The 26,112-nt window shown below is 37.3% G+C and overlaps 1 protein-coding gene across 10 annotated transcripts in view; it reads right to left on the bottom strand.

Moving 5' to 3' along the window:
• LMNTD1 (lamin tail domain containing 1) overlaps positions 1-26,112 on the bottom strand; it is a 445,763-nt gene that overhangs the window by 271,244 nt on the left and 148,407 nt on the right. For all 10 annotated transcript variants that reach the window (XM_037845309.1, XM_037845307.1, XM_037845302.1 and 7 more), the window contains one exon: positions 24,348-24,492. The gene's annotated coding sequence lies outside the window, so the exon portion shown is untranslated. The remainder of the gene's footprint in view (positions 1-24,347; positions 24,493-26,112) is intronic.

The raw sequence follows: 26,112 nt of genomic DNA, 5'->3' as shown, positions 1-26,112 counted from the left end.
AGGTTACTTTATTTCAAGCACTGTGAATTCCCAGTATACCAAAAACAAATACAAAAGATAAGTTAAAAGGGGTGAGGCTCCTGACATTGGTATGGTGATAATATTGATAACAATAATATGTCCTAAGGTCATTTACTGAATATCTTATATAAGCCTAGTAAGCAACTTCCATACATTTTAAATATAAGTTATTTTGTACTCACAATGCTGTAAGGTAGGAATTATTTACTTCAACTTACAGATAAAAATATAAAGGTTCAGGGAGGTTGTGAAGGTTGTCTGATGTCACATAAATGGTGGAACCACAATTTGAGCTCCCATTTATGAGTCTGGATCCAAAGCCTAGACTTTTTCTTCTGTGCCAAGCACCTTTCTGTTAAAACTGTATCTTGAACATCTGTTATCTGGAAGTTCAAATCCAGCCTGCAGTCTTAGCTTCAATGTCTCCAGATTACTTATTCAAACAAATAGAAGACATCGAGAAAATTACTGGGAGGCTCTCCATACATGCTGGTTGCCCTTTATAGTTCATCTTCTTAAACAGGTTTAATCTTCCTGGTGCAGAGTTTCACTCATGTCATTTAAAAATCCTAAAAAGTGCTGATAGGATCAGGCATAAATACCCCAGTTTGTCATAGAAGTAATTTGATTCTACCTATTAGTAGAGGTTAGGTTAGTAACACATATCATTGTAAAATCTCCATCGCTGTCCAGCTAGCTCCCTCACACCCACAGACAGACAACATCTTTTGCTCGTGCTCCTCTTCAGTGTAAGGGTTCCCTCATTCCCCTCCATCTATCCAAAGACTGAGTCTGATAATGTGCAGATCAATTCTGTGCCTTGGCAAAGCTCTCCTGACTACTCCAGCACCACTGACCTCTCCAGTCTTGACCATCCTCACCTATTAGGGACTCTCACACACATTTTGATATGTAATCATATGCCATGATATATCAGGTTCTTTCATGCGTATATGTGTTGACTCTCCAATAAGACAACAAGATGCTTAAAGGCAGGAGTACACTTTTTTCCATCACTTCCACATCTCTGATAATTGGAGGTTATTGTAGAAGGGTCATGCAATGACCAGGAATGTTAGACTTTGTGTGGTTTCTACTTTACTTCTTCCTCCATTCAACTATGATCTCTTCTAGAAAGGCTCCATTCATTATTTATTTTTGTACTTTGTTCAGTGTCCTCAGTTTCCCCTCCGGTATTTGCCAAATACTGTATGCTGAATAAGTGTCTACTGGATAATATTCATAGTGAAATGTGTGCCAGGCACTGTATGAAATAATGTTTATGAATCATCTCATTTAATCCTCACAGAACCACACAAGGCAGGGAGTCATGGGTGCATGATGCATTGCCTGTGTTCCCTCTTCAGGACTCAAGCTCTCATTCCTTTGGCTGCCTGCAGTGTTGGTGGCTGATTTACTCTCCAGGAATTGCCATCTTCTGTAGAGAGCCATCTCACACAATGTCATGCTTCCTTCCCTGATTGGCTGATGCACAGGTTTAAAGGCCTAGACCCCTCGCCTCAAGGTGGGACTACTTTAAAGGCCATCCCAGCTCCAGGGCTCCCTGTGGGATCAGCAGAGGCCTTTGTTGAGACTGCATTGCTGTTCAATTCCTCCCTTTGCCCATCCTGCTTTCCTCATTCTTCCAAAGTGTGGATCCCAGGACATTCTCCTGCAAACCCTCTGCATATAAAGAATCTATTTTCCAGGAAATCAACTTAAGACAGCAGGCACCACTTTTATAATTATTCCCATGAAACTGGAAAGAAAAGAGAGGCATAGGGAAGTTAAGTAACTTGCTCAAATTTAACTAAGCAATGGAAGAGGGATGCAAAACAAGGGTAGATGCTCTAACCCCCAAACTCTTACCCACCTTGATGCATCCTCCCTATGCTGCCTTAAAAACAAATACATGCACAAATAAATGACTCCACCTCAGCCCTGTGAAGTGTCTCGCATTCAGGGTTATCAGTGCCTTTGGCCCTTTCCACCAGGGCAGGGAAGTGGGAGTGGACTGAATCTGTGGTATTTGCTCAGGAGAACACAGCAGAGTCTAGGACCTCTAGGTATGCCTGGGGCAATGCTACATTGGGGTCCTCTACCACTTTCTGTACTCTCCTTTGGGATCACTATGACATACACAAGACTTATCTTTGAAATACCTTATATAAAACTGAGATTATTAAACTACAGAAAAGATTGAGGTAAGACTGCTCAAAGGAAAAAATAATTTTCTATTGATAGTGATCAGCTGTTTTCTGTTAAACATAAGTAAACAGAGGAAATGATTGTAAATGTATTCATGCAGCATCTACATTAAACATGTGAAACAATTTCCTGACAATGAAGATTGAGTCATTTTAAGCATATTGGATATTGTGGAATCCTTTCCTATGGAAAAAAATATTAATTATCAGAGAAGTAATAGAATATCTGGGGGATAACACGAAATATTGAGAATGTACACTATGTCCTAAAAACTCCGCATGTACAGAAGCTTCCCAAGCTCCCTTTTGTGAGCCTGTGTGTGTGCGTGTGTGAGTGAGAGAGAGAGAGAGAGCACCATTTTAAAAATTATTTTTCCAGCAAAACATTTTAATTTGAGGTATATTCTAGCAAAATTCTGTGAAAGCTTGGACAAAACACATACCTGGCAGTCACAGGAGATGGTAAAAGGCCCTCTTGTTTAAATACCATATAAGAGAAAAGATTTAACTGACTCTGAAATCCATGTAGAAGAATGCTTGTACCCTCCAATTTCTATGGCCATTTTGAATCTATATTAACTTCTTTAATCCCTAGTCTTCATTTATCTTCCTTTCCTTAAAATATTACATAAAACTAAAATAATTTTTTAATGTTTCAGCTCACAAGCTCATTCAACAAGTATGTGTCATCTCCTACATGCCACCTGCTATACTGAAAGTGAGGATACTTTTGTTCTAGTTCTAGCCTAAAAATATAAACCCTGGAGAAGCCATTTCACCTTTTTTGATCTCTGTGTCCAAACCTCTAATATAAGACTAGATCATGGGTCTCAAATGCTTACAGAGCCAAGCAAATAACATAAATGAACATTAAGCTGACACACATTTGCATATTAACCAAAAAAGGTACATTCTTTACTTTCACAAAGAAACTTGCTCTCTTACATTTTTTAAAAAAATATGAAGCCCTCTCAGATTATATTTCACTTTACCAATTCTGACAGAATCAGGAATATTTTTCTTAACTCTTCTACAAGAAAAATAATAGCTCACATGCAATGATGAGTGCCAATTGACTATCAACACAATCTTGCCCACCCATCAAGGAATGCAGGGATGATGTCACATTGGAGAGCTCAGTCCACCTACAAGCAGCACTCACTGTTCAGGTATGGCTCAGCATGCACATGCAGGAATACAGGCCCAGTGCTGCCTAATGTTCCAAACTATAGAGAGAAGCCCAATATGTAGATTTTGATTTGCATTGTAAAACTTAAAAATTTTGGTAACCAATTCAAAAAATTATAAGAACTCTATTTGGGGTTTCACTGTGGAGAACAAACATATAATTGAGGCCAAATTCAGTCTGGGCCTGTCAGTTTGAGACTTTGGCACTAGTTTATCTCTAAGGCCCCTTTATACTCAAACAGTTATATGATTTTCATTAGGATCACAATGACATGAATCCAATTAAAATCACAGCTGCAACTGCCAGAAGAGAGAATCTCAATGTTACATGTGTCCTGAAAAAAGAATCATCCTAATAGAAGCCATTCATTATGTTAGCTGGTAATAAGAAGCTAAAAGGAAGATCATTAAATTCTAAATCAGGAAGTATAAATGTTTAGGGGCTGATTATTAACAGTCCACGTTTAGGCCCATGGATGAACAGACCTTTGATATTTGATGTAATTAATATTGACTGAAAGTTATATAAGTTTCCTAAAATGGAACAATCACTTTGGTATATTACAGATTACAATTTTATATCATCAGCACCCACAGAACTCTATGTCAGAGGGAAAGGGCAGAGCATGTTCTTGATAGCTCTGGGCTATATTATATTACTAGTTCCATGGGTTGAGTAGACACATGACTTTCATTGATATGCATCCACTATTCTATCAGTTAAGGTATAGCAAAGTGACTGCTGGTATTTAAAAATAGTTACAGAGAATGTGAATACACAAACAGGCATGCCATTTATTAGCTGTCTGAACTTGGACAAACGACTTAAACTCCCTCAACTCATTCTTCACCTGCAAAATAGGAATTATGGTAAGGATTAATCAAAACATTATAAGTAAAAGTCTGACAAAAGGCAGGTATACTCAGTAAATGTTGATTGAAATGAAAGAGTGTAAGTGACCAGATGGTTTTGTTTCAAAGATTCTGGGAAATCTAGGACAGGTTTTCTCACAAGAATATCTTAACACACTAGTATGGGAATAGTTTGAGTTCGTGCTGAGGAAATTACACACAACCCAAAGCTTATCTTATCCCTACAACAGCAAGATCACCAGCATCTGAACTGTTAGACATATGAACATATACTTAAATAGTAAAAAAGACTGAGACGGTCCAAAGAAGCTTTGCATGTTTTCAGAAACTAAATCTTTCATTATTTGAGCAGTTTGTTGTAAAGTGGCCCAGTTTGTTCTATTACATTATCAAGGTGGGAGTTAAAGCAGAATTGATACAGTTAAGGGGTAACAGGGCTTGGAATTCATGCTGTTCAAGCACAAAATGTGCCAAAAATTCAGTTTAGCTTATAAAAATATCAGAGATTGTCTCTGTCACAGCCACTCTAACCCCATGAAACTCTCTCCCTCCACATCTCCATGAAATCACTCCAGGTGGCCAGTTTCTGGGCCCTCATAATCCTTTAAATAATTCCTAAAATAAGACACAAGAACATTCATCAGGAGTAGAGTTGAGGATTGGGAGAAAGCTTTTGGCTGGTGGATGCCTGTGAATTTTGGGGGGAGAGATACAATCAAAATATGCAGTAATTTAAAACTTCTGACATTCTGAGTTCATGTTAATATTTGGGCCTTAAGTGAAGCATTTTGTTCTTCTAAGATTTGCATCCAACCATCGGCCCATTTTGTAATCTCCCCCACCTAAAAGATGGTATACAGATAGCCTGAGATATAGGCTAACAGCTGTGTTTTTTCTGGCAATTCAAACACTTTGAATACAGGTCTTGGCAGCTGAAATACTAGCCTGAAATCTCTGCACTGAAGTTCTTTGAGAATTTATCAATTTGTGTTTAGGGAATTTTCAAATGGAAAAATGAAGTTATTCATGTTTTCACAGGCAGTTCCAAATTCCAAATTGTGTCAAGGGTAAAATGTTTCTGTGTTTGAAAGGCCAAGGCAGACTTACATAATCCAGAAGAGGATGATATAATGCTACCTCAGAAACAAATTATCTGGCTTTAAAAGTTTGCTATTATATTTCTATAACTTTATGCAATAATTGGATATGGTTCTTTCTCACCCTTAGGGAAACTGAATTTGGTTTTCACAAGAAACCCGTAAGGCCTGGAGAATTACAAATTCAAATAGTTGTCATAAAGAAAGAAGGTTTCGTTTTATATTTTTTTCACATTTGGGAAGCTGTCTCTCTTATGAGTCTGCCAGTGGCATGCTCTATGGGTTTTTCCATGGTTGCCACGCATAACTGTGATTTGGATACTTTTTTTTTCCTTTTCCTAAACAACTAAGACTTCAGAGTCTTCATGAAGCCCAACTGTCATAAAGGTTCACAGATTCATTAGCCAGCCATTTTTCCAGGCCACATGCTTCTTACCAGACCTTCTTTCATGGAATGGGAGTAGGCTACATAATATTAAGAACCAGAGAAGTGTGAGGTACATTGGAATTGTTGAGAAGTTGAGAAGATTTTCTATTAGCATTAAGGATTTTTGTACCCAAGTTTGTACACAAGTTAGAATTTCTACAAACACTATGAGCTAGCTAAACTGCTAAGAGCAAAAGAACCAATGTCAAGTCTTAGTTAGTTTGGAACCGAGGGACTGAAGGTGTAAATTCTAGATGAGGAATCCAAGGGAAATGAAAATATGTATAAACAGGAGAGGAGAGTGAATTAGGCCAACGAGTAAAGGCCTGGTGGCTTTTAACTCCAAAGCCCTTGGTTTTGACACGGCACAGTGCTGCATTCTGTCTGCAACTATTTCCATGTAGAGACCAAGGAACTGATTTCAAACTATAGGTGGATAACTGGGTACATCTGCAAGCAAGGAACTTTGGTGAGGAGTGATGATGAGTAGAAAACCATTATTCAACTTCAAGAGAAACTGATAAGACAACTATTCTTGTAGGTTCTGTGTGCCAAGATTTTTTGAAAGCTAATGTTTCTAACAGAAACTCAGACATACCCTAAACCACCACAGTAAAAGCATAGGATGTTTAAAGAAAGAGCTTGGGAAGAAAATAATATAAGGACTTGGGACACACAGTCTCCTGAGAAGGCTCTCTTATACATAACAGGAAAAAAATAATGAAAAACATAACCAAATACTTTGTTTTAAGGGTGAAATAAAGCTTTTTTTTTTTTTTAAAGCATATAAAAACCAATACAAACTTTTATTCAAGCTGATACTATTTTGGTGATCTGCTTGGTTTTATGATATCCATGGACAAAACATTCTCAAGAGACACTGAATATGTTTCCATTTCCAATTAGAAGGGCCTAACACTGTCATATTAATCCTTACAAGGATTTAAAATTTGATATTCCAGGTTAACAGGTATACACTTTGAAAAGGTAGGTATATTAAACAAAAGCTATTAACAAACATAACTTCTTTGAAATGAACATGCTTATCCCACCTACATTCTTGTTTATTCAACTAAAATGATACAAAGCTATCAATTTATTATTTCCTTGCAGCATTTTAATTACAGAGCATATTTTTCCATCTCACAATTTTCAAAACAAAATGCTTCCTCCATTTGTTTTTCTCAGCAAATGAGAAAAGGAGAAAAAATGAAGATGTCAGTACTATGTGGAATTTCATTTTCTGTAGGAATCTGCAGTAAATAGCTTGATCAACTTATGTGTTTGAAAGTTTAATATAATTTACATAAATATGCAAGTATCTGAATAGTTGTAAAATTCAGAAGGCCTATTTTGTTATTTTCAAGGAATTAAAAAAATTCTTCATCTTCCATACAGTAATATATACACAACATAAATCCCTCCCCCATTTAACAATTTGATTATATTAAATATATTCACAGTATTGTGCTACCATCACCACTATTTATTACCAAAACTATTTTATCACTCCAAAGAGAAACTCTGTACCTGTTAAGCAATAACTCCAACTCCTACCCCATACCACCCTCAACCCCTGGTAACCTGTAATCTGTTTTCTATCTCTATGTATTTGCTTATTCTAGGTATTTCACATAAATGAAATCCTACAATATTTGTCCTTTTGTGTCTGGCTTATTTCATTCAACATGATTGATGTCTTCAAGATTCATCCAGGATGTAGCATGTCTCAGAACTTTATTCCTTTTTATGGCTGAGTAGTGTTCCATTTTCTTTGTATAACACATTTTGTTTATCCATTCATCTGTTGATGGACACTTGAGTTGCTTCCATCTTTGGGCTATTGTGAATAATGCTGCCATGAACAGGAGTGTGCAAATACCTCTTCAAGTCCTTGCTGTAAATTATTTTGGTTATATACCTGGAAATGGAATTGCCAGGTCATTTGGTAATTCTATGTTTAACTGTCTGAAGTACCAACAAACTTTCTTCCACAGCAGCTGCACAATTTTACATTCCCACCAGCAATGAATGAATGTTCCTTTTTCTCCATAATCTCTCCAAAACATAATTTTCTGGTTTTTAAATAGTAGGCATTCAAATGTGTATGAAACAGCTCATTGTGGTTTTGATTTGCATTTCCCTAATGACTAATGATACTGAGCATCTTTTCATGTGCTTTTGGCCATTTGTATATCTTCTTGGGAGAAATGTCTGTTCAAGTCTTTTGTCATTTTTTAATTGGCTTGTTGTCTTTTTGTTGTTGAGTTGCAGGATTTCTTTATATATTCTGGATATTGAATCTGTACTGGATATATGACTACCAAATATTTTCTCTCATTGTCTAGGTTGTCATTTTACTTTCATGATAAAGTCCTTTAATGCAAAAACATTTTTTTTTTTATTTTGATGAGGTCCCATTAGTCTAATTTTTTCTTTGGTTGCTTCTGCTTTGGGTATAAAGTCTAAGAAACCATTGCCTAGGACAAGGTCCTGATGATGCTTCCCTACATATTCTTACAGTAATGTTATTGTTCTGGTTCCTATACTTAGGTCTTTGATCCATGTAGGGTTTTTGTTGTTGTTGTTGTTGTTTAATGCAATTTTAATGAAATATATTCACACACCATACAGTCATCCAAAGTGTACAATAATTGTTCACAGTATCATCATATAATTGTGCACTCACCACAATTTTTTAACATCTTCATTACTCCAAAAAAATAAAATAAAATAAAAGTTAAAGTAAAAAAAAAACACTCCAAACATCCCATACCCCACCTGTCCCTCTATTATTAATTTACTTTTTGTCCCCATTTTTCTACTCATTTGTCCATACACTGGGTAAAGGGAGAGTGAGCCATTAGGTTTTCACAATCACACAGTCACACCATATAAGCTATATAGTTATATGATTACCTTCAAGAATCATATTGCAGTTCAACAGTTTCAGATATTCTTTCTATCTATTCTAATAAACTAAAAATTAAAAAGGAATATTTATATAATGCATAAGAGTTACCTCCAGAATGACTTCTTGACTCCATTTGAAATCTCTCAGCCACTGAAACTTTATTTTGTTTCATTTCTCTTCCCCCTTTTGGTCCATTCTCAATCCTATGATGTCAGGTTCAGGCTCATCCCCAGGAGTCATGTCTCACATTGCCAGGGAGATTTGCATCCCTGGAAGTCAAGTCCCACATAGCAGGGAGGGCAGTGAGTTTACCTGCCAAGTTGGCTTAGAGAGAGAAGCCACATCTGAAAGCAACAAAGGAGGTTCCCTGAGGGTGACTCTTAGGCACAATTATAAGTAGGCTTAGCCTCTTCTTTGCAGTAACAAGCTTTCTAAGGGCAAGACCCAAGATCAAGGGGTCGGCCTACTAAACTGGTAGACCCCAATGCTTGTGAGAATATCAGGAATTCCCCAGCTGGAGAAGTTTAATATTTCCACATTTTTTCCAGTCCTTGAAGGGGGCTGTGCAAATACTTTTCATTCTCTGCACAAATTACTCTGGGATGTATCAGAGCTTCATGCTAACCTGTACAAACAAAGCAGATCTCACTCCCTAATCAAGGTTCCATGTAATTATGGTGTTTGAGTAAGCTGGCCATAGAAGTTAAATTATATAGTGTGCTATAGAAAATATAGATATTTGCACCAAATAAACATCTCTTCTTTTGGTCCCACACGGAAGCCAAAGTTTTAAAACACAGTTAATATCATCCTCTACCCTTTAGTCTGCTCTACCCCAGTCTCAACCAAGTCCATTTCATTCATATCTCCAATCAGAATCTGATCTCCTTTTCAGCCTCTTTAACAATTGCTGCATGGGGCAATGCCGACACTCACAGCTGCTGAACACTAGCTCCAAGTCCCAGGTGCCACACAGACACCTGAAGCTCCAGGGACTGACCAGGTCACATGCAAACAGCACAGCATCTCAGAATTGAGAGACAACCATTACAACTCATGAACAGATGTAACTGCTGTAAGAACTTACAATCTAGGAACCTTTACCATAAGCCTTCCCCTGAAAACCTGTACTCTCAGATTCAATTCTCAGAGTCTGCACATTATTGTTATTCCATATTAGTGAGGCATTGTAATGTTTGTCTTTTCATTTCTGGCTTATTTCACCCAACATACTGCCCTCAAGGTCCATTCACCTAGTTACATACCTCATAACTTCATTCCTTCTTGCGGCTGCTCAGTATTCCATTGTATGTATATACCACAATTCACCATTTGGTTTATCAGTCGATGTACGCTTAGGCCACCTCCATCCATTGCAAATTGTGAATACTTCTGCTACAAACACCAGTGTGGAAATATCCACTCATATCCCTGCTCTTGATTCCTCCAAGTATACAACCATAACAGGATTGCAGGACCATATGGCAACCCCATACTTTGCTTCCTGTGGAACCACCACACTGTCCTCAAGATGGACTGCACCCTTCTACTTCCCCGCCAACAGTGAATAGGTACATCCCTCTCTCCACATTTTCTCCAGCACTTGTATCCCCCTGTTTATTTTTTTAAATACTTTCATTCACACACCATATGATCCATCCTAAATAAATAATCAATGATTCCCAGTATAATCACATAGTTATGCATTTACCACCACAATCTATATGCAGACATTTGTTTCTTTTGCAATGAGAGAGGGAGAGGAGAAAAAAAATGAAGAATAAAAAAAGATTAAAAAATAAATAAAATACAATGAAAAGGAAATACAATAACAACACCAAGAATCCTATACCACTTCCTTATATGCCCCTCTTATAGACATTTAGCTTTGGTATATTGCCTTTGTTAAAATTAATGGAAGCATATTACAATGCTACTTTTAACTATAGACTCTAGTTTGCATTTATTTTATTTTTTCCTCTATACCATCCGTTTTCAACACCTTGCAATGTTGACATTCATTTGTTTTCCCTCACGTAAAAACATTCTTGTATTAGTACATTTAGACACCATTATTAACCATGCTAGGTTTTCCTAAGTTACACAGTCCTGGTCTTTATCCCTATCTTTCTTTCTGCTATCATACATGCACTAGCCTTCCTATTTCACCTGTACTCACATTCATCTTTGCTCAGAGTACTTACAGTATTGTGCCATCATCACACAGTATTGTGCTATTCTGGATCTATACAATCAATCCTGTCGGACATTCTGTACTCCTTCAAAATCAGATGCCTGATCTCTCCCCACTTTCTTTCTCCAGATAACCTGTGTTCTCAACGTTAACTCTCAAAGTTCACTCATTAACATTAGTTCATATTAGTGAGACCATACAGTATTTGTCCTTTTGTTTCTGGCTAATTTCACTCAGTGTAATGTCTACTGTCCACCATTTTGTCTTTTGTATTTTACATGTAGTAACTTATTTTATTTTTATTTTTTTCTCTCTCTTTTTACCTCACTGATAGTCTTCATTTCTACACTTTTCTCTGAACCTTTTTCTCCTGTCTTTTCCTATCTGCCTATAGTGCTCCCTTTAGTATTTCCTGTAGAGTGGGTATCTTGTTCACAAACTCTCTCAGTGTCTGTTTGTCTGAAAATATTATAAATGCTCCCTCATTTTTGAAAGACAGTTTTGCCAGATATAGAATTCTTGGTTGGCAGTTTTTCTCTTTCAGTATCTTAAATATATCGTACCACTGCCTTCTTGCCTCCATGGTTTCTACTGAGAAATCTGCACATAGTCTTATCGAGCTCCCCTTGTATGTGATGGATCGCCTTTCTCTTGTTGCTTTCAGAATTCTCTCTTCATCTTTGACATTTGATAATCTGATTATTAAGTATCTTAGAGTAGATCTATTCAGATCTATTCTGTTTTGGGTATATTGCACTTCTTGGATCTGTAATTTTATGTCTTTTCAGTGATTATTGCCTCCATCATCATTTCTGCCCCTTTTCCCTTCTCTTCTCCTTCTGGGACTCCCATGATACATATATTCATGTGCTTCATGTTGTCATTCAATTCCCTGAGACCCTGTTCATATTTTTCCATTCTTTTCCCTATCTGTTTTTTTGTGTGTAGGATTTCAGATATCCTGTCCTCCAGTTCATGAATCCTTTCTTTTGCCTCTTCAAATCTGCTGATGTATGTCTCCACTGTGGTTTTTCTTTCTCTTCTGTTGTGCCTTTCATTCTCATAAGCTCTGCCATTTGTTTTTTCAAGCTTACAAATTCTTCTTTATGGTTACCCAGTGCCTTCTTTATATCCTTCATTTCTTTTGCCACATTTTTCTTCAGCTCATTGATTTGATTTAGATTTGGTTGAACATCTTTAATTAGTTGTTTCCACTCCTTATCTCATTTGAAGTGTGAGTTTGTTCCTTTGACTGGGCCATATCTTCACTTTTCCTAGTGTGACTCAAAATTTTTTGTTGTCTAGGCATCTGGTTTCTTTGGTTACTCCAATCAGATTTTCCCAGACCAGACAGGCTCAGATCTCAGGAGAAGGGTGTAATCAGTATCAAGTTTCCCTGAGAATGAGACCTAGTAGGTTGTCAGACCTTCCTGTGAGGCCTCTAGACTCTGTGATTTTCCTATACTGCCCATCAGGTGACACTTGTCAGCCCACAGCCACTGGTGTAAACAGGTGTGATGCCTTTAATTCTCAATGGACCCTGTCCTGGCCAGGAGCTGAGGGTGTCAGAAGCCAAGCTTAAGTTGTTTCTGTTCCCCTCCACCCAGGCCCTGGGGTCTGAATTCTATGCAGCAGGGCTGCCACTTGAGCTGGGCCCTGCCACCCCCCACCCCCTTTTCTTGGGGAAGATACACCCTTTAGGGAATTATCTCCTTCACTTGACTTCTTCCTTTGTCTCTCTATCTTAACTCCACCCTTGCCTGGGTGAAAATGCCTGAGGGTTTCTCTAATGAGCTACTCAGAATGAGAGAAAAAAGAAAAAAAAAAAGAAATCCCCTTTTCAGAGCCAGTCCCAGCCCCCCAGTTTTACTGGTCAACCAGAGTTGGTACGCGGTTCTATGTGCCCCTTTTATTGGGAAACATCATTTTCCAGTATTCTGAGCTCAGCTGTCTTCAAAAGACTCATTTTTATTTATTTTTTCCATCAGTCCTGCCTCCTCTCTGCCAGGAGAGACCTCAGGGTTCCTTTCCTTCTTGTTCTGGGTTTATCTGTGCTCATAGCTTGTATTCAGTAGTCCAAGTTTGTTAGTTAAAACCACAATTGGAGCTTGGTTGAGTTACTTTCCCTTGCTCCTAGTAGACTGCTTCTTTATCTCACAGGAGAGTGCTCCAACTCAGCCTGCCATGCCCGTGGGGGAGGGGTCCCAGCTCCACATTGGGGAACTTTACTTACAGTTCTATGCTGTGACCTCAGCCATTCCACCCATTCCAGGCTGGTGTATGATGTGTGTCCAGATACGATGTCCCCCAACAGTTGTTCCAGACTATTTACTAGTTGTTCCTGGTGAATTACTAGTTGCTCTAGAGCATTAACTAAATTCCACACCTCCCTATGCCACCATCTTGCCCCACCTCTCCATTTTGTTTTGATTTTGTATATAGTGTGAGGTAGGGATCCACATTTATTCTTTTGCAAATGGAGATCCATTTTCCCAGCACCATTGTTGAAGAGACTATTCTTTTGCAATTTGTCTGTGTGTCTGTACTTATGTCAGTACCATGCTATTTTGATTACTGTGATTTTGTAATAAGTTTTAAGACCAGGAAGCATGACTCTTCCAACTTTGACTTCTTTATCAAGATGGCTTTAGCTATTCAGAGCACTTACTCTTCCATATAAAATTGATAATTGGCTTTTCCATTTCTGCAAAGAAGGTTATTGGAATTTTGATTGGGATTGCACTGTCTTTGTAAGCTGCTTTGGGTAGAATTGACATCTTAATATTTAATCCTCCAATCCATGAATATGGAATGAGCTTCCATTTATTTAGGTTTTCTTTCTTTTAGAAATGTTTTTTTGCTTTCTATTAAATTTATTCCTTGAAAATTGATTCTTTTAGTTGCTATTGTAAGTGGAATTTTTTTTTTTATTTCTTCTTCTGATTGTTCATTGCTAATGCATAGACACTACTGATTTTGGGGTGTTGATGTTGTACCCTGTCACTTTGCTGAATTAATTTACTAGCTCTAGGAGATTTGTTGTGGATTTTTCAGGATTTTCTCTTTATAGGATCATGTAAATAGGAAAAGTTTTACTTTTCCCTTTCCAACTTGGATGTCATTTATTTCTTTTTCTTGCCTAAATGTTCTGGCTATAATTTTCAGTACAATATGGAATAAGAGCGAAGACAGTGGGCATCCTTGTCTTGTTCCTGATACTAGAGGGAAAGCTTTCATTCTTTCACCATTATGTGTGATATTAGCTGTGGATTTTTCATATATGCCCTTTATCATATCGAGGAAATTTCCTTGTATTCCTAATTTTCTAAGTGTTTTTATCAAGAAGGGGTGAATTTTGTCAAACGCATTTTCTGCTTCAGTTGAGATGATCATGTGGGGGCTTTTTGTTGTTTTTTTCTTTTGCTTCATTCTGTTAATGTGGTATATTACAATAATTGGTTTACTTCTACAGAACCACCTTTGCATACCTGGAATAAATCCCAATTGATCATGGTGTATAATTATTTTAATGTGCTGTTGGATTTGGTGTGCTAGTATTTTGTTTTGCATCTATATTTATAAGAGATATCGGTCTGTAATTTTTTAATCTTTATCTAGCTTTGATATGAGGGTGACATTGGCCTCATAGAATGATTTAAGGGCAGTTTTTTTTTTTAATTTCATCATTCATTTTAAAATTTCACTGAATCAGAAAAGAACTTACTAATTAATTCACACCAAGGAAGTAATGTCCATTAATTTTTCAAATAATTATTAAGCATCTGACATATGCCAGGCAACAACTAGGCACTATGATATGAAATTAATATCTAGAAAGAAAATTGCCTCACAAAATCTGAAGTCATCCAGGATAGAAGACAGACAATTAAACAAGATATAGCATAAACAGTTCTATGGTGTAATGACAGGAGACATTCTCATAGGAGAGCACATTTCAGAAGTATCAACCCCTGATCCTGTGGATGAGAATCCATCTATAAATAAGACCTTTGAAGATGTTATTAATTAAGGTGTGTGCCCAAACTGAATGAGGATGGGCTTTAATTCAGTATGGCTATAGTCCTTATACACAAAGGAAATTGGACAAAGAAGGAGATGCCATGGAAGCAACCAGAAGCTCTAAGTTATAACCGAAAACAGAAAGGAGAAGATGCTGCCTTGTGCATTGCCATGTGACAGAAAAGCCAATGACCAAGGACCGCTGGCAGTCAGCTCCAGAATACCACAGTCTTTGGGGAGAAAGCACTGCCTTTTGGACACCTCAGTTTTGGGCTTCTCCTAGTCTCAAAAGTGTGAGTCAATACCCGGGGAGGAATCTAGACCCAGCACCATGGGATGGAGAACATCTTCTTGACCAAAAGGGGGATGTGAAAAGAAATGAAATAAGCTTCAATGGCAGAGAGATTCCAAAAGGAGCCAAGAGGTCACTCTGGTGGGCACTCTTATGACAATATAGACAACCCTTTTTAGGTTCTAATGAATTGGAATAGCTAGCAGTAAATACCTGAAACTATCAAACTATAACCCCGAATCCTTGAATCTTGAAGATGATTGTATAAAAATGTAGCTTATGAGGGGTGACAATGTGACTGGGAAAGCCATATGGACCACACTCCCCTTTTTCCAGTCTATGGATGGATGAGTAGAAAAATGGGGGCAAAAAAAAAAAAAAAAAAAAAAAAGGCACCCACTGTTCTTTTTTACTTTAATTGTTCTTTTTCACTTCAATTTTTATTCTTATTATTTTTGTGTGTGTGGTTATGAAAATGTTCAAAAATTAATTTTGGTGATGAATGCACAACTGTATAATGGTACTGTGAACAACTGAATGTATGCTTTGTATGACTACATGGCATGTGAATATATCTCAATAAAATGGAATTAAAAAAAAAAAACTTTGAGTCAATAAATTTCCATTGTTTAAGCCAACTCCTTATATGGTATTTGTTTTAGCAGCTGAGAAACTAATATTATGGCTGTCAGAAATAAAGCGGTACCTGTAAGGGAATAAACGCTCACTCGGTTCTGGAGGAGAAAAGAATTTATTTACAATCTTGCAAGATAGGGTGTCCAGCCAAACATGTGGTAGGCTGGCGCACCAGAGGAAGAGAATGGCGATCTTTAAATCTCCTACTCCTAATTCGCAAGTCCCTCCCCTGTTTCCCCATTGACTGGGTACTACAGAGGTTACAGCCTATCCGAGAACACAAACTAATTTATCTTTTGAGATTTTAATTTGTACAGCCTATCCCAGAGAGCCAACTAGCTCATTATTGACATTTTGAACTCATCAGCCTATCCCAGAGAGTTCATTTAGTTTTAAAAAAATTTTTTTTTTTTGCTGTGAGTTCCCACCTCTGATTTTACCTCATATCTCTTTACATTCCAGTAACCATGGTTACTTTTTCATACAAGGGGCTGGCACATCCTTTCTTCTCTTTATCACGGGGCTTGTTTAAACTGGTTTTGCCTCCATTTCCCTTATTCCATGCTGTTTTTATGTGAAAACTAAACTTATCCCTTTCTTACAATGGCCAAAAAAGTAGGATGAGGATGGAGACGTAAGGAAGTGAACAGATTCAGGAGTCATATAGGAGCATAATCAGGAGGACTTGATGATTTTTTGGACGTAGTGAAGGTAGGAGGGGGAATAGTCAAGAATGATTCCAGGTCTGGGTCACTGGATAGTTGGATGATGTTAATATTCACTAAGACAGGAGGCCCTGGAGTAGGAGAGGGTTTGGGGGAGGAGCAAGAGAGTTAAATTTGAGGCATGTGTAGTTTGATGTACCTGCCTGATGTTTGAGTAAAAATGTTAAATAGGTAGTTCAAGTAAATGTGTCTGAAGCTAAGAAGGGAAGTTTGGGTTGGAGATATAAGTTGAACTTCTAGCTCAACACAGAAATTAAGTTGAATCTCAAACTTGTTAGGAAGTCAAAATCAGAACAGAACATTTTTTCCCTTCCATTTTCATGACACTTAGCATGCCACACTTACTAAGCATTAGCTGCTGATGATGACAACTTCCTGGTGTCAGACTAGTCTTCAAGATGAAATGCCAAACTGCACTGACAGTGGCCTGACCTAGTACAATTTCCAAATTGCTTGGCAGCCAAAAGAGATGAAAAACTCATTACCAAGCCATCTGTCCTGAGATTCTCTCCTGATTTCCAGGCCAGAGAAGTTTGAATAATTTTGAGAAAATTCAAATAGCACACACAAATTGGTAAGTTCATTTGCTCTCAGTCCCAAATCCTAGACTCTTGTGCATTAACAAAAAGCTCCAAAAGTTAAGCAAGGTGGCGGTATTAGCAAGTGGATACTCTAACTGCAGCCTTCATTTCAGTATAAACTCTAACAGAGGACCTGGGGTTTTCTCATTAAGTTTACTACACTTCTATTACTAATATTTTTTTATCCATTTCTATACTCTGCCTTTATTCATGAATTAAGGTATTTCTATGCAATAAAATTAAAAGATAATAGTGGCAATGGTATTAATCAAATAATAAATTTGAATCCCTTGCTTATTGCAGAGACTCCTTCCTGGATTCAAATCTTTTTTTTCCTACTTCTTTCTAGTCTTGTCCTCCTCTTTTTCTTTCCTTTCTTCATCTCTCTCTGCTCCTTCCCTCTATTTGTTTTGTTCCTTATGTAGTGAAAGATAGATCTGAGTTAGACAAACATTTTGAGTCAGATAGATCTGGACTTGAATCATAACTCTATTTTATTTTACTCACATGCTCTGAACCTGTTTCCTAAGTTTTAAATACTAGTAATATCAATTATTAATATTGATGATTTACAATATCACAGGATCAATCTGAAGGTTAAATTAGAAAATGTGTATGAAGTTCACTGCATAAAAATGGCTCACTGTAGTTATGCCAAAAATATCATTTATCTTCCCTCTCCATTTGCTTTTTCCTCCAGTAAAAGGCTATTGGATCTCAGTATAGGAGACTTGTTGAGCAAGGTTAAATTAGATTCAGTGAAAGGTTTTACTCCTCAGAAAACAGATAGAAATGGGGTTCAGAAATGAATGAAAACATAATGATTTGAAGACAGTAAGTGAGACAGCTACTCTTTCAAGAAATTTAGGGTAAAGAGAAATAGAAAGATGAAGAAATTGAGTGAGAATCAGAATCAGGGAAATATTTTATTGGTGTGGTTGTTTTTTTTTTTTAGGATGGGGAGACTTGAGGATGGCCATAACAAGAGGAGAAGGGATCCAATGGAGAGAAAGAATATAAGAATGAGAGGAACAAATAATAAAGAAAGATCCTGAAAGAAATGGAACATAAGAGCAGCACTGATAAAAGTGACTGCAGCTATAAAAACAAACAGCCACATGAACACAAAGTCCTGCTGGACAATCAAATGAGGCCTTTGGGGACCTAGGCTCATTATGACATAGTACATCAACCAGTCTCTTACTATGAAGGCTGCAGTGTCAGGACTGAGGGGCAATTAAATGGCAATGACATTTACTCAAGTGGTTAAGAGTTATATAGCTTAGTTAAGAGCCTGTGCTTTGGCATGTACAGACCTGTTTAAATATGAATTTCATCATTTACTTTTCAATATAATCTCAGAAAAGTTTTTAAATTTCTCTGAGTCTTGGTTTCTTCAACTCTAAAATAGTAGTAACACCTACATCATAGAATTGGAGACAATATATGCCAAGTGCTTAACAGTATATTAACATACAAGAACCACTTTTAATTGTGGAGTGTTAAAGTATTAGGATTTCGTGAGAGAACAAATGAATGTCAACCTTGCAAGGTGTTGAAAAAGGGATGGTATTGGGGAAAAAATACAATCAAAGCAAACTGAAATCTACGGTTAACAGTAACATTGTAATATGCTTCCATTAAATGTAACAAAGGCAATATACCAAAGCTAAATGTCTATGAAAGAGGGACATAAGGAGGGGTATGGGATTCTTGGCAGTGATGTTATAGTCTGACTTTCTTATTATATGGTATTGTATGGTATTTTAATTTTTTTTATCTTTTTTTATTGTTCTTTTTTTTTAAAAAAATGCTTTTGAAGTAATGAATATATTAAAGTGCTGATTGTGGTGATGAATGCACAACTATATGATGATACTATGAACAATTGCACACTGTGGATGATTGTATGTATATGAATATATCTCTAAAAAATTGCAGGAAAAAATTTAAATAGAGGATTCAAGTGCTGGAGAAAACATGGAGAGAAGGATGTAACTATTTACTGTTGGTGGGGAAGTAGAATAGTATAGCCTATCTGGAGGACAGTGTGGTGGTTTCACAAGAAGCTAAGTATGTGAGTGCCATAAGGTCCTGTAACCTCATTATGGGGTATATACTTGGAAGATCTGAGAGCAGGGACACAAATGGACATTTGCACGCTGGTGTTTATGGCAGCAATCCTCATGATTTGCAATGGATGGAGGTGGCGTAAGGGTACATCAACTGATGAACAGAATGGTGAACTGTGGTGTATGCATACAATAGAATATTGAGCAGCTGCAAGAAGGAATGAAGCTGTGAGGCACAAAACTAGGTGAATGGACCTTGAAGACAGCATTTTGAGTGAATATGCCAGAAATGAAAAAACAAATATAATGCCTCACTAATATGGACTAGCGACAATGTGTAAACTTCAAGAATGGAATCTTAGAGCACAGCTTCTCAGGAGAATGCTTATTGTAATGGTCCCTAGATTGTAAGCTCTTACAGCAGTCACATCTATTCCTGAGTTGTAATGGTTATCTCTAAATTCTGAGATGCTGAACTATTTGTGTATAATCTGGTTGGTCCCTGGAACTTCGGGTATCTGTTTGACAACTGAAGCTAGAACTTGGCAGCTATGAATGTCAGTATTATCTTACAGCAACTGTTAAAAAAGATGGAAAAGAGTTCAGACCTCAATTAGAGATATGAATGAAGCGGATCTGGTTAGGACTAAGGCAAATCAGGCCAAAGGTAAAGGACAACACTGACTGTGTTTTAAAACTTCAACTTCTGTGTGAGACCAAGGGAAGAGATGTTTATTTGGTACAGGATCTATATTTTCTGCAGCACACTAAATAATTTAACTTGTACAGTCAGTATATTCAAACACCATAATTACATGGAACTTTGAAATAGGAAGTGAGATCTGGTAGGTTTGTATAGGTTAGTTTGAAATTCGGATACATCCCAAAGTAATTTGGGCAGAGAATGAGGATTTATTTGCAGGGCCTCCCTGAGGAGCTGGGGAAAAATGCAGAAATGTTGGACTTCCCCACTTTGGTTATTACTGATTTTCTCACAAACACTGAGGACTAACAATTTGGTAGGATGATCCTTCGATCTTGGGGCATGACCTTGTGAAGCTTGTTGCTGCAAAGGAGAGGCTGAGCCTATTTATAATTGTGCCTAAGAATCTCCCCCAGAGAACCTCTTTGTTGCTTAGATGTGACCCTCTCTCTCTCTAAGCCCATGTGGTAGGTGAACTCACTGCCCTACCCCTTACATGGGACATGACTCCCAGGGGTATAAATCTCCCTGGCAGCGTGGGGCATGACTCCCGGGGATGAGCATGGAAACAGCATTGTGGGATTGAGAAAATCTTCTTGACCAAAAGCGGGAAGTGAAATGAAACAAAATAAAGTTTCAGTGGCTGAGAGATTTCAAATGGAGTTGAGAGGTCACTCTGGAGGGCATTTTTATGTGCTATATAGATATCCCTGGCAACGTGGGACAAGATGATTGTATAACTATGTAGCTTATGTGGTGTGACTGTGTGATTGTGAAAACCTCGTGGCTCACACTCCCTTTGTTCAGTATATGGACAGAAGAGTAGAAAAATGGGGACAAAAACTAAATGAAAAATAGGGTGGGATGGGGGGTTGGAATGTTTTCCCATACTCCTCCCTTATATCCCCCTCTCAGACATTTAGCTTTGGTATATTGCCTTTGTTACATTTAATGGAAGTATATTACAACGTTACTGTTAACCGTAGATTTCAGTTTGCTTTGATTGTATTTTTTCCCTAATACCATCCTTTTTTCAACACCTTGCAAGGGTGACATTCATTTGTTCTCTCACAAAATCCTAATACTTTAACACTCCACAATTAAAAGTGGTTCCTGTATGTTAATATACTGTTAAGCACTTGGCATATATTGTCTCCAATTCTATGATGTAGGTGTTACTACTATTTTAGAGTTGAAGAAACCAAGACTCTTTGTTGCTCAGATGTGGCCTCTCTCCCTCTCTCTCTCTCTCTCTCTCTCTCTCACTCTTTCAAAGCCCACATGGTGGGTGAACTCACAGCCATTCCCCTTACATGGGACATGATTCCCAGGGGTATAAATCTCCCTGGCAACATGGGACATGACTCCCGGGGATGAGCATGGACATGGCATCGTGAGATTGAGAAAATCTTCTTGACCAAAAGCGGGAAACAAAATAAAGTTTCAGTGGCTGAGAGATTTTAAATGGAGTTGAGAGGTCACTCAGGAGGGCATTTTTATGTGCTATGTAGATATCCCTCTTTCAGTTTTAGTGTATTGGAATAGCTAGAGGAAATACCTGAAACTGTAGAACTGCCACCCAGTAGCCTTGATTCTTGAAGACGATTGTATAATTATGTAGCTTACATGGTGTGACTGTGTGACTGTGAAAACCTCATGGCTCACACTCCCTTTTGTCCAGTGTATGGACAGATGAGTAGAAAAATGGGGACAAAACTAAAGGAAAAATAGGGTGGGATGGTGGGGTGGAATGTTTTCTGTGTCCCTTTTTACTTTTTTTATTTTTATTTATTTATTTATTTTTTTGGAGTAAGGAAAATATTCAAAAGTTGATTCTGGTGATGAATGCTCAATATATGATGGTACTGTGAATGGTTGATTGTACACTGTGGATGATTATAGGGAATGTGAATGTATCTCAAGAAAACTGTATTTAAAAATAAATAGATAATTAAAAAAGAAAAAAGTATTATTATTTGCCTATTTGCTTATTATTGAATATTGGTTTTGTTTTCTTTGAATAAAACTTCTGAGAGCACATCTGATATCATACACTGCACAGATCTGAGCTGACATCACGATCACCATTGTTAGCCTAAGTGGTCAAATGAAGATACTGTCCCAGGATTCAGAATGTGGGTTGAGCCAATAGGACTACAACATTTCCCAAAAGAAGCCCAGGCCTTTTGTGCAACAGACATTTGTGATGTAAAAACTACCAATGGTACCCAACTTCAACAAGGGAAATGAAAGAAATTTTTAATTGACAATTTCAAAGGCTGAGGGCATTGGATTCAGAATTTCCCTAAGAATTTGGCATTTTATTCATCAGGTTTAAAACTCAATAATATTGTTTCCCAATGTGATGGTGATTGTCAACAAAAGAGCAAACTACAGAAATTCAGAGGTAAAAAAGAATGTTTCCTCCCACTATTTCATTTAAGAAATTATTATTCTTACTACTAATATTAATATTTAATATGTATCATATTTAGCCAGTAATTTTTACAAGGCTAAACCATTAAAATACATTTTTAATGTAGTGAAATCAGAATGTCTAAGGTCTAATTCATTAATAGGCTACTTTTAGAGCTGCCTTTCCTGAGTTCTGAGTTCAAGATCCACTAGAAAAGGTGGATTCTAACATCTAAGTCCTTTCTATTATGTAATGAAATCAAATAGTGAATAATATTTGGAAGGCATATTGACAGAGAAGTGCTTCTCAAAAATTAATGCACACACTAGTTAGCTGGAGATCTTGTTAAAAGGCAGATTCTGATTCAGTAGGGCCTGGGGTGGGGCCTGAGGCTTTGAGTTGCTTCCAAGCTTCCAGGTGCAGGAGGGGCACACTCCGAGTGGGAGGAGGCCCTGGAATCCAGAAGTGGGTGTGGTGCAGCAAGGGCGTGTGCCCTTCTCTCTCTCTCAGAGACAGAGAGAGAATCTGAATGTTCAACCACCCATCACCTGACGCCTGGGGTCGCTCGTTTTTAACACAACAGCTCTCTGATATTTTGATGCTGTTAACTGACTCATACCCACCCACATTTCTCTATCTGGCAGCCTGATGGACAAATAGTCAGAGGAGTAGTGGTAACAAGGTGACTGTTGAGAAAAAAGAGCAAAATCAGGACCACGAACCTAACTGATTGTCTGTCACAATCAGGCCATTCCTTCATATGCCCCTCTGGTGAATCTTAAGGTAGATTCTCTGGGAAAATAATGGCAAATTTTTTTTTGTTTTTGGTGGGCCTATAAACATGGAGTGGTTCCTCTCTACTTTCTCTGGTATAAAATAAATTCACATTCACATTCAGTTGCAATAAGTTTTAACTTTATACTGATCAACTATTTTAGAAGGAAGCTAGAAAAATGTTTGAATATATGAAAACCTTAAAGAGGTGTTACATCCTGATTTCTTTCATAATTATGAAACACAACACAAGAATTGTAGTAGAAATCAACACTCTGGTTTATCTGTTTTTTAGTGTCTGTTTTTATTAGAATATTTCTTTTTCTAAAAGCAGTCCTCCCCTTTTTAGGCACTGAGAGCAGAATAATTGTACCCAATTGCCTTTAATTGTAATCAGAGATAGTAATATTGTGTAATGATCTTAGGAAAGATTGTCAAAAGTGTACTCTGCATGAAGATGTTTACTAAGCTGTGAGCTATCATACAAATTTAAATGTTTTATCTTTTAAAGCCAAAAAGAGTATCAGAGGCCCCATTTTTGATTAGACAATAAGCATCCTACCCTAACCTTGGACAAGCATGCAGCATATCATTTCAATTGCTGCGTGAGTGACGGTCCAAGTATAACAGCTGACACCTATACCAAACCATTATCCTTGGAAACAAGGCAATTTATAAACTCAGAGAGGAAGAATTTGCTAGCTGGTTCTTTATATTTATATTTGCCACCTGGGGAGTATCATAGCTTTATTTTAAAACAAGTTGTATAAGTACAGATATGCCCTAAATTTTACAATGGATTAAGTAGCAGATGCTGTTTTTTTTTTGTTTTTGTTTTTTTGTTTTTTGTTTGTTTGTCATTTCCATTTTGCTTTCTGGGTATCTTAATGTAAAATGACTCTTGAAGGGGTTTTGTAAATTTATCTTATTACACTTATGCATATTCTGGGCTGCAGAGTTGGTGCAATTGCTTCAATAATGGAAACCCTGATTTATATTTCACAAGTATTTTCAAAGGCGCTGCAGCACAGTGGGTACTATATCCACTTCTCTTCATTCCCTTGATAAGTATGAAAACATTCTGGAGGAGAGGCAGGCACAGGCTGTCACTCAGAAGCCAGGGTTCTTGTTCCCCATGAGAGTCATTCAGCCTGTCACTAACATGACAACGCCCTACTTAAACCACCCAGACAAAAATAGATCTTACCTTGAGAGGGAGAAACAGTGGGAAGAAGAAGTACAGATCGTCAGGTCTAAATACTTCAGCTCTGTCTGTGAAAATGACACCCCTTTTGTGGGTAACCTTGGTCAGGTCAGTTCACTTAAAGTTGCAAAAAATTGATCCAGCTTTCCTGTCAATCAAATAAGCAACCACTTTTAAAAACAATTATGAACATAAACAAAGAAAATACAGCAAATTAACTTAAAGTTCCTGTGACATAAGGTTAGGCTACATCTGTGATAGGAAACAAAATATGGAATTAAAAGCATGTGACTTTTGAAACAAATAACAAATTCAGTTAATGATTGTACTTTATTAACTTCTCATAGGATGTAGCTATTAAAAGAAAATTCACAGTTTGACAATTATCTTTTTTTTTCATTACTCTCCAGTTATTTTATAGGGACTGCTATCTTCCCAACTAGATTACAACTCCTCAAGAGTAGCAACTATGTCTATTTCATCATGATTTAGTGCAAACCTATGAAATCTCTGTGCTGCCAGTGCACTCAATATAGGCAGGGATATGGGGTAGGTTTTCAGTCTGGCCTGTAAGAACTCCTCCATATATAAAAAGGGAATAAAGTAGGCTCTTGTGCTACCAAGTTTTTAATTCCTTCATTCTTTACAGTGGTACATCAGGATTAAACTAGAAGTATAGTAAGGATTTGGGGGTTAGACGGGGAAGGCAAAGACATTTTGCACTCTTGTCCCACCTTATGGGCGCTGGTTCTGGGAAAGTGACACCAACTCTTTGCCCTGCTACTTCTAGGTCTGGGATCTGACTGGGGTATGTATTACCTTCCCTGGAATTTAAATTTCTACTCTTTTGTTTTAATGAAATCAATGTATCTCTGTACGACAACTCTCAGTATTCTGAGTAGATTATATAATTAAATCTATCAAAAACCCTATGAGGTGGCTATTATTAGTCCTAACTTAGAGATCAAGAAATTAAAACCTAGAGATCTTATCCAACCTCACACTTCTGGTAAATAAAGGAGGAAGTATTAGTACCTGTCTCTGCCCAACTACAAAACCAGAGCTCCTAATGTGGGAAAATTGAATGTCAACAATTTATTCTAACCTTGGAAAATAAGGCATCTATATGTTTGCCAGGTTGAATGGCTACTGAATAAGTTATGTACGTGGGATAGGGAAATTGATAGAGCAATAATTTTTATCCATGCACAGCTAACGTATTGCCAAAAATGTTGCTTACTGATGACTGAGATGCAGTTGAAAGCTGTAATGTAGTTGCAGAAACACAAACCCAACCTTTCTGGATGATAGACTCTGTGTAACCTACATGGCAACAAGATATTCTAGATTCTGAAAACTGAATCTATTTGTTCCTTCTCTCTAGGATTTCACCCATAATAGAAATTAAAAGAATTGTCAATGAAGTTCAAAAAGAAAGTGAAAAGAGTCTTCTCTCACAAGTTAGAAGAAACTTGTAATACCCATAACATGAAAAGGACTCCTATAAATTAATATAAAAAAGGAAAATAACCCAATAGAAAAATGAACAAAAGACTTGAATAGGTTCTTCACGGAAGGGAAAATGCAAATGACCAATAGAAAGGAAAAATATACATAGCCTCATTAGAAGTTAGGGAGATACAATTAAAACTACAGAGAGCTACCACATCACACATACCAGATGAGCAAAAACTTATAAGCCTGGTTAAGACATGGAGCAACCCAAGCACTTACATATGACTGGTAAGAAGGTAAATAGATAACAGTC

The sequence above is a fragment of the Choloepus didactylus genome, chromosome 8, assembly GCF_015220235.1.
Source record: "Choloepus didactylus isolate mChoDid1 chromosome 8, mChoDid1.pri, whole genome shotgun sequence".
Taxonomy (NCBI): Eukaryota; Metazoa; Chordata; class Mammalia; order Pilosa; family Megalonychidae; genus Choloepus; species Choloepus didactylus.
This window is presented reverse-complemented; position numbering and strand designations above follow the sequence as displayed.